Consider the following 10,597-nt stretch of genomic DNA (forward strand, 5'->3'; position numbering starts at 1 on the left):
GCATTATTGTAAGCACATAGCAACTAGCTTTTTTGGTTTATTTTTAGCTGAGGAAAAAGTGCTACCCTTCTCTCCATATACCTCTCTATCTTTATTGTTGAAAAAGACAGGTTCTTCCACTTTTACTGGGGATACAGAAGGGAGTACTGTCTTGCTGTCTTTCCCCCGATATCTGTGTGCTAGTGGACAAATAGTTTGAATGCCATAAGGCATTCCTCATGGTGCCTGAGGAAAAGAAAAAGAAAAAGCGTATCAGTGGTGACATTGTGCCAGGCACATATTCTGCACTTGTCTTCACCTTAATTCTTTTTTCCTTCAGCTTTAAGGCAAAGTTAGCCTGGGTCTTTTGCAGACTTGGGACTCTGGGCCTTTTTACAACTCACTCTGTTGTCAGAATCCAGAGTGGAGGAAGTGTAGTGTGTATGGTTGGAACTAATTCAAGCTTCTGTTTTTGGCACTGCAGTGGATTAGATACTCTGAAAAGTCCTTTCAGCAGAAACGAGTAAGATGCAGGGTAACATGTATTTATAAAAAAATACCCGCGAACACATTGCTGAACAAGTACAGAAGTACGGAATCCACAGATAATAAAAATGAAGTGAAAACTGGAATCCTAGGAAGTAAACAACTGCCAAAGCTAGCTTTTACTCGGGGTAAAAACTCAGCAGACTTCAAGCATCTGCTTTAGTGACTGCACAGGGTATGGGAAACAGGAAATGAGGAGTCTAGCAGGTGACTCCAAGTAAAGTCGGGATACCCTCAGTGTAAAGATGAAATTATAGAAGGGGGCAGCAAAGAGCTTATTTGTGTTAACCTTGGTGCTAGGTGGAAGGAAAAATATATACAGTATCTTCCCTGAGACTTCATAACCACAAGATGGACCTCTGGAATTTTCAGTCCAAATTTATGCTACCTGTGTGGTCCAAAAAAATCTTAACTGGAGAATTTAAAGTGGTGCTCAGTTGGTCATTCCTCCAGATGATTTCCAGAAGCAAATGCAGTCCCTCGAAGGCCTCAAAACAACTCCCACAGACATGATCCCAAGGCAAATGAGCAGCCCTGCTCAAAAATTGTAAGATGCACAAAGAAGGCACCACGAGTGAAAAGGGGACAAAAAGACACAGAAGCTGATCCTGAAAATGCTTCAGATGTTTGTCTTGTCACACAGACTGTGATGAAATATTTTGATTAATGAACTAAAACAAGTTTGAAAATGAGATGACAAAAAACGACAGGCAGATTTGGAAAAAAAATTAGAAATTAAAAAATACAAATTTGAAATAAAAACTAGGATTAAATACATTGGAGAAATTGAAGGGGTACTAGTGAGTTGGAAGATAGTTGTCAAGAAATTATCCAGAATGCAGTCCAAAGAACAAGAAAGAGAAGAAGGAGAATGGAAAATAACAAGTTGAAATATGGACAATAGAGGACAAGTAAAATGAGAAGATCTAATGTATATTATCTGGAGCTCCAGGAGGAGATAATAGGAAGAAGCAATATTGGAAGAGATAGTGGCTGATAAGTTTTCGAATTTGGTGAAAGGCACCAAACCTCAGATTTAGGAATCCCAATGAGTTCCAAGCAAGATAAAAAGCAACTCCTATCTAGAGAAGTCAAGGCAAAATGCAGAAAACCTAAGATCTTGACCAGCTAGAAAGAAAATACTACCTATAGAAAACAGCCCAGGTGGGTGACTTCTCAACATTGACAAGGAAAGCCAGAAAACGAATTCTTACCCTTCATCCTGTTAAGAACAGAAGAATTATAGAAGTTGGCACTTAGTGAAACTTTTTTTTAAGTATGCTTTTTGTTGAGGAAGATTGGCCCTGAGCTAACATCTGTTGCCCATTTTTTTTGTTTTTCGTTTTTCTCCCTGAAGCCCTGTATATAGTTGTATATCCGAGTTGAAGGTCATTTTACTTCTATGTGAGATGCTGCCACAGCATGGCTTGATGAGTGGTGTGTAGGTCTGCACCTAGGATCTGAACTGGCAAACCCTGGGCTGCCGAAGTGGAGCATGTGAACTAAACCACTTGGCCACAGGGCAGCGCCAGTGAAACTTTTTTAAGAAAGAGGGCTAACTACAAACATTTTCAGACAAAAGCAGAGTTTGACTCTCAGAAAAGGTAATTCTACAGGATGCCCTTGAGGCAGAAGAAAGATGATCTCAAATGGCAAGTCAGATGCGAGAAGGAATACTGAACAAAGATATTGGTAAATAAGGTTGGTAAAAGTAAGCATTAGCTCTTGAAGCAGTGTGTGATTTGTGGGAGGGAAATATGGACTAGAATTAAAATATTGGCCAACGATAGCATGTAAGTTGGGATGATTAGAACATTAACTTTCATGTTCCTATATTCAGGAGGAGAGTAAACATATTAAGACTTTATGAAACTAAATGTACGTATTAGAATAACCACTAAAGAAAAGACAGAGCATAAAACTTCCAAACAAGTAGAGAGAGAAGGCAAGAGGATGGTGAAGGGAGTTAGAACTGGTGCTACCTCTGATAGGACAAGCTGAGCTCCCAGGGCACCACTTATAGGAGACGGTGCAAAGCCTATCTCTATCACAGGACTGGGGTGTAGTATGTGGCAAATGAAGTAGATGTGTGCAAAAGAACCAGAGAGTGAAGTGTGAGGAGGGGAAAAGAGAACAGATCCAAGACAATTGCCATTAAAGCAAAGTTTAAATAATTGTTTGCTGGCTAGTATGTGAGTTGTTCAGCCTGACTTCAAGACAGAAGGTCAGGACAGAATCCAAGAATTTATCTTGCTGGCTAAATTGCCGACTCCTTGAGTACAAAGTCTTATTTGTCTTAGTGGCCTCACCATGTCCTACCAGGGCTTGACTCAGAGTAGGGCTGGGCTAAGGCTTGAGGCTGCCCTTTGACATAAGGGAGATGGACCTTTTTCTTTTTTTAGGGACTGCTGGCTTTAGAGTAGAAGTCAAGGCGGGAGCACTGGGCTGTTAAAGCTCATCTCTGGGTCATGGATCATTTCTGGGGCTCTAGGAAGGGCTTTCTCAGGGACATTGATTCCAATTTTGGATTGTTGGTGATACAGCTCCATGACACACATTTGCAATAGACATTTCTTTCTCTTTTATGATCCTCTTAAGCCATGTGCACTTGTGCCGGAAGGCATGGATTATGTGTGGGACCAAGATGAGCTATCTAATGTCTTATTCAAGTGCCTATTGCTTTAATCCATTATTTCTTTTCTCTTTGTTGGGGTTAGTGCCTCTGAAATCTAGCTCATAGATGTTTGAGATGATTCAGAATGATAACATAGGTATATGATACAGAATGATTATATATATATAAATATAAATATATATATTACTCAGCCCTAAACTCAGGCTCTGGAACTTGACTGCCCGAGTTCAAGTCCTTATTCTGCTACTCAGCCATGAAACCTTGGGCAAATTTCTTAAGCTTCTAGTGCCTTTCATCATATGTAACATGGGAATAATAATACCTATACGTAGGGTCATTATGAAGATTAAATGAGATAAAACATTTGCACTTAGAACAGTTTCTGGCACATAGAATATTATTGTATCAATCACCAGGTCCTTCTATATATATGTGTATATAATTTATGTTTAGCTGTATGATTACTCTGCTCAGTTATTGTATCCAACTATTTCAGGGATGATTTCAAGGGCAACCCAAAATAACAAAACCGAGTGGTGTACAGGTCCAGCCCCTGGGTTAGGAAAGGGTGGCACTAGTCACTCAGTGAGTACTTATGCCTCTTTGGTCAGGCCCTGTTCTAGGTGCTTAAATGTTAGGAGCTTTAGGAATGAACCTTGCAGGAATTAATGTTAAAGCCTTAGAGACTACTTGTGGCAGGTCCAGGAGGATGAGTCCCTTAAGGCTGGTAGTGCCTGTGACAGCACGTAGACTTCTCTGACCTAGGATGAGAAAAGACTTCCCAGCAAGATACCAAGGTTTTTCTGTATGTCTGAAACCTTGAGAGATAAAGAAGAACTCTTCATGCAGAGCCCATGGGAGTTAGGAAGGGGTTTAACTGAATGAAAGAATGAATAAAAAACTACATATATTTACTAAGTACCTTGTGATATGCTAGGCCCTATACTGGTGATAGAAATGAAGTGAACACAGGCCCTTGTCCTCTAGGAACTTGGAGCAAACTACTTTACCCTGAGGGCAAAGAGTTTTAAGCAGCAAGGAGACCAGATCACTAGCTATAGAGAATAGTATGGAGGGGAGAACCAAGATGACCAGTTACAAGAAACTGGAAGATTCTAGGCAAGACATGATGGTGGCTTAGACCAGGCTGTAGTGTAGAGACAAAAGTTTATCAATTTCCAGTCTATTCAGTAATGGTAATAGCTAATACTTAGTGCTTTCTATGTGTAAGACTTTAAGTACTTTGAATATATTGACATTTAATCTTTAACCCTATAAGGAGGGGAATTACATGAACATATATAATAATAGCACATATTTTGGGGCCAACTTTGTGTTAAAGGCTTCACATGCATTGTTCCTGTTTAATATTTACAACAACTATGATTAGCTCCATCTTATAGATGAAGAAATGAAATCTTAGAGCAGTTAAGTAACTTGTCTTAGCTTACACTCAGTGGCAAAGGTCAGACTTCAACTATATTTGTTTGGTTTTTGTGGGATTTTTTTTTGTATTTTTTAAATTAAATTGAGGTATAATTGACATATAACATATTAGCTTCAGGTGTACAAAATGTTTTGTGTACATTGTGAAATCACAGTAAGTCTGGTTGACATCTGTCACCATGCATAGCTGCATAGTTTTTTTTCTTGTGATGGGAACTTTTAAGCTCTCTCTTAGCAACTTTCAAAAATACAATACAGTATTATTAACTATCACCCTATAGGTCAATTTATAGGTCATACTTCAAGCTATGGGACTATCTGAGCTGGCCAAGGAATGTTAGTGTGAGAAAAGCAGAGGGTTTAGATTTGAACACTAGTGGTATATCATATTTAAGAAGGGAAAGGAGATCCTGAAAAAGAGGACTGAAAGAAGGACTAGAGTGTGTTTCCTAGAATGCTGGTGATGTCAGAGAACTGTCTGGCTTAGGAGCAGTTTTTTGTTTTTTAAAGAAGCCTGCATGGGGGCCAGCCCTGGTGGCCTAGTGGTTAAGTTCAGCGTGCTCCTCTTCAATGGCTTGGGTTCAGTTCCAGGCGTGGACTGCTCTGTTAATGGCCATGCTGTGCTGGCGACCCACATACTAAAAAATAGAGGAAGATTGGCACGGCTGTTAGGGCGATTCTTCCTCTGCAAAAGAAAAATAACAATAAAAAAAGCCTGCGTGGCTTCCAGTGCAAAGAAGTAACTAGCAACAGAGTAAGGTTTGCTTTGCTCTGTTTCATCTTTGGATGATATGTTTGTTTTTTTCTGATCTTCCTATAGTGTTTTGATCTTGTTCTGGGGTCTGAAATCCTAGAGGGCATGGGTTCAATCTTTTTTTTTAACTCTTCTTCCCTCTAGTGTAAAATGGAGGTTCACTATCCTGAAGGACCTCTTTATCAGTTGGACACAAATGAGCAATAGCTCAGATTCTTCCTACTATCAAGCTTGTGCCTGACTGTCCTGTCTCATCTCTCTGCTCTTCCTTGCTTGCCCCTTGATCCCGCTCTTTCTTTGCTTCCTCTTCATTTCTCTTCCACTGCATCTCTAGTTGCTGTCACTCCAGACCTGCACCACTTGGCAGCCTATCAAGAATCACAAATCTCTGGTTGTAGGTCTCCCTGCTCAGAAGTTTGTTCCTGTAAGAGTGGTGAGCATAGCCGATAGGGCAGTGCCATCTTCCATCCTGTGACCGATGGAAGGAAGCCACTGTGTGCGAGGTTGCCCCTGTCAGTGAGTCTGCCCTGCAGAGCAGATTCCCAGCTCCCTCATGATAGGGATCCTGGAGGATTTGCAGGACTGACCTGTGAACACACATCCCTTTTATTCCTTGTATAACTCCAAGCACAGAATATACTAGGTGCTGAAGGTATGAGTACACGGTATCTGCCCACAGTACAAGAGATAACAAATGGGTGCCCTCTGCTGGCAAAGCCCATCGCTGCCAGGCATCTCCACCTCTGGTAAGGGTATGCACATTCAGCAGTGAACGTTAACTCCACCCTGCCACATACATTGATTTTTTTTTAAAAAAATCTTGGTTTAGGGGCCGGACAGGTGGCTCAGTGGTTAAGTGCACACATTCCACTTCAGCGGCCAGGGGTTCGCTGGTTCGGATCCTGGGTGCAGACATGGCATTGCTTGGCAAGCCATGCTGTGGTAGGCGTCCCACATATAAAGTAGAGGAAGATGGGCACGGATGTTAGCTCAGGGCCAGCCTTCTTCAGCAAAAAAAAGAGAAGGATTGGTGGCAGATGTTAGCTCAGGGCTAATCTTCCTCAAAAAAAAAAAAACAACTTGGTTTAAAGGATAAAACCCTATATAGCTTTTTTTTCCTTCAAAATTTAATATAGCAGATTATAGAATTAAAATTCCTCACTCCCTTTTATGTCACTTCTCGGGGATAACTACTGTTAACAATTTGTTGTATATCCTTCCAGATATCTTTCTAAATGTGCTTATACAATATAGACTTATTTCTAATGGAGTTAATCCAGGCACGCTATACATATTACTCTGCATTTTGTTTTTTCCCATAAAAATATGTCATGGACATTTTTCTGCTGCATATGTCTGCTTTCTTTTCCTCATGATTGCCTAGTTTACTACTTTAAGTCTCTCATAATTTCATTTAGATCCTGGCATATTCCTACTTCTGGGCCACTTTTTTGTGGCCAACGTGGAACCCAACAGTCCACTACCTCAGGAAACTGGGAAGTATGGAACCTCTAGCCAGTGCCTATAATCCTGTGGTTAGGATGAGCAGACATCCCCTCTGCCCGTCTCCATGGTTCAGCCTGTCAACCTCCTCACCTCACCTCCCCAGAGGATTTGGAAATAAGCTTCCTACTGCTCTGTGACCCTGGGCAAAGATGCTAATCATCACACCCTGCCCTTCCCTCAGAACACACCAGGGAGTATTTTGGCTTTTTAACTCAGATTTCATTTGAAGGTAGGAGTTGCTTTGCCTGCCATCTCAAGGCATGATATGAGTGCAGAGACAGGAAGTGGGATACACTTGGCTTTGAGTCCCAGCCAGCCATTTGAAGGCTGCAACCTGCTTCTGACTTGTGATTGGTAGAATTCCTAGGAAGGACCTTCGCTCAACTTGATTCTCACCCTGACTTCTGTGCACTTTGGAGAAGTCACACCCCGAGCTCGCTTCTCTTGATTTGGTTAATGTCCAGCTGTGGACACTTGGTAACTCAGCTCTGACTCCACCTTTACTTCTTGGAGGACGTCTTGAATTCCGGTAACTCTGTTCTAGTGATGGTTACCTCATTGCCAGTTGCTTTGTAACTTGCGTTCTACATAATGTCACTTAAGTGATACTGACTTTTCTAAAGTGAAGTCATGACTCTTTTAGTATTTCATTCATCCTGCAAATATTTGTTCAATCACTGCTTTACACAGATGCTAGGGCCAAAATCTATTCCTGTCTTTGAGAAGCTTCAGTCCTAGGGATGGAGGCATTAAATATATGAGTTAATGAGATGAGCATTATTATGATACCTTTCTAACATTAGAATAGGGCTGAATTCTACTAGAGGGAGGGCAAGACTTCCCTGAGAGGTGATAGTTAGGTTGGTTTGAAAGGATAACTAGGATTCCACTGATTGGAGAAGATGTGAAGTCATGTAAGTCAGATGGAATAATGTGCAAAAGTACAGAGGTGAAAAGAATATGGTTCACTGGGTATCCTAGTAGGCAAGGGGAAGTTTCTCTTTGTAGAAACATTTCATTTAATAAATGAAGTAATGAAATAGAAAATCACTATTTTGCAATCCTTAATAAATAGATTTTAGGCATTGAGCATCAACAGCTACTAACATCAGAAAAAGAGACAATCAGATACCACCTATGCGGTAGTTTTGCAAAAAGAAAAAATCAAGCCTGAGTCTGATCAAGCCTCTAGATCCAACTACTATTTTATGGGAAATATAGAGAATGGGGCAAATGTTAAACTACACCATGAGGATGCAATTAACAAAATGGGTGGTGGGGGACCACAAAAAAGTGACTCGATTTCTTTAATTAATTGCAAGAAGAAAAAAGATGGAAGGAGACCTATAGATTAAAAGAAATACATCAACCAGTCTCAAGGCATGGGTCTTATTTGGATCCCGACATAAAGATGACGTTTTATGAGACAATCGGAAATTTGAACACTGGATACTTGATATTACTAAGGGATTATTATTTTTTTAGATATGACCATGGTATTGTGGGCTATAATTAATCCCTTGTCAATTTGAACATTGATGAAATTTTAATGGATGAAATGTTATCAGGAAACTTGCTTCTAAGTAGAGGGAGGAAGGGTAGATGGGGTATAAGTGTAGCAAGATTGGCTGTGAGCTGATAATCATTGAAGCTGGGTTATGGGTGTATGGTGGTTCATTATAGTATTCTACCTGATTTTTATGTATTTGGAATTCCCTGTAATAAAACATTGTTAAAAAATGGTGAATTTGGGAATTTGGGAACTAATCATTCGAGGTAGCTGAGGCACACGGGACATAGATAGCAGCAGGAGGTGAGGTCAGGAAGGGGATGTGGTGGCAGCAGCAGTGGTGCTCGGGTTATGAAGTTCTTTTCCTGCTATATGCAGGCAGATGGGTTTTAAACCCTAGGTCACCCTGGAGACCTAGGGTTCTGCGGCATGCCTCCCGAGCAGCCACAAGGATGGGAGAGTCAGGCTGAAGAGAGGTGACATTGGGTCACTTAGACATTTTAACAAGAACAGCTTTGCTTCTAACTTTTGTTAAGTTGGGCTTCTGGGTAATATTTTGTTTAAAAACAGGATTCTGAGGCTTTAAGAACTTTCTCTAGCCATTGGGGGAACAATGGAATATTTTAAGGACTATCACTTGAGCAGTAGTGCAGAAAATTGGAAGCAGAGAAATCAGCTAAGAGACTATTGTGATAGCACAAATGAATGAGAAATTTGTTTTGAGAGGAATTTAGCTAATGAAGATTTGGTCCGGGAGGTAAACCTTTTATGATAATATTTGCAATAGTTGTTTCCCAGGCCACAATTCTAAGAAGAACAAAGAGGATGTGGAAATATGCCCAGTCCTCTAACAACAAAGTCAGTCTCTCAGCACCTTCTAGAGTATGGGATGGAACCCAGCTCCTCCTTCTGTCCCACTCTTGGCAGAGCACCTGGAGAATGCATGCCCTTCTTGTTACAGTCTCAGTGTCTTTAGTCTGGTCCTCCTGTGCCCCATTACTGATAGTGTAGAGCGGGAGGGAATGGCACCTGTTATTTGGGCTCACGGCAACCGCTTCTATCACCCCTGTCCCTGTCTCAACTACAGCTTCCTCAGATACGCCCCACCACACCTGCTTGACAGTACTCTAGCTTCTTAGAGTAGTCTGAACTCCAGACTTTAAGACCCAGCACCTTTTCCATTATCTCCACAACCTTTGAGTCTGTCTGCCTAGGAAAATCTGACCTTTGTTCCCATTACTCTCCCCTGGAGCTAATGTCTCCCTGACCCCTGTACCTTAAAGCGACACCCCCATAAACCAAGTTGCCTGTGGCTAATAAAAATAAGCTATTAACATTCCAGACAAATAGGTGAAAATAGTTTGGGTACTTCCTCACTGGTCTCCACCCCGTTGGCTTTCACTCTGCTCCTTCCTGGTTCTGCCAGCTTTCTGATGGTTTGGCTTTGTGGGTTCTTTTTTCTTTTTTTTTTTTAAAGATTTTATTTTTTCCTTTTTCTCCCCAAAGCCCCCCGGTACATAGTTGTGTATTCTTCGTTGTGGGTTCTTCTAGTTGTGGCATGTGGGACGCTGCCTCAGCGTGGTCTGATGAGCAGTGCCATGTCCGCGCCCAGGATTCGAACTGACGAAACACTGGCCCGCCTGCAGCAGAGCGCGCGAACTTAACCACTCGGCCATGGGGCCAGCCCCTGTGGGTTCTTTTTTCAAACCTTGCCCTTATCACTCTGTCTTGATGCTTGGATGAGACCTCCTTAGTTCTTTTTGTGCTCATCAAGATAATTCTTAACCTTCTTGAATTATGGAACTCCTTGAGAACTGATGATAGGACGGACCTTCTCCAGCAAAATACACACACAGTATTGTGCCCAAAATTTCTGAGTCTCTAGGTTTTCAAAGCTGTGCTCCGTGCATCAGGAAGCCTTTTGGTGGTGGTGGTGGGGAGGGGGCATTGCTTAATAAAAATGCAGTGTCCTTGGCTCTACCCCAGACCTATTAAATTAGAATTTCTGGTGGTAGAGCCTGGTATCAGCAATTTAAACAATCTCCCTGGTAATTTGTAAGTACGCTAATATTTCAGGAATTCTGCTTTGAAGACTCATCTTATCTTCACAGTCTATCATCTCATCTTCCCCTCCCCGCCACTTAACCATGGCTACAGGTGTTCAAACTCTGCAGTCCCGGTCCTCACCCAAAGAAAACAACTACTTTCCTCTCAGGCTGAA

Source organism: Equus przewalskii, chromosome 11, assembly GCF_037783145.1.
Source record: "Equus przewalskii isolate Varuska chromosome 11, EquPr2, whole genome shotgun sequence".
Classification (NCBI taxonomy): domain Eukaryota; kingdom Metazoa; phylum Chordata; class Mammalia; order Perissodactyla; family Equidae; genus Equus; species Equus przewalskii.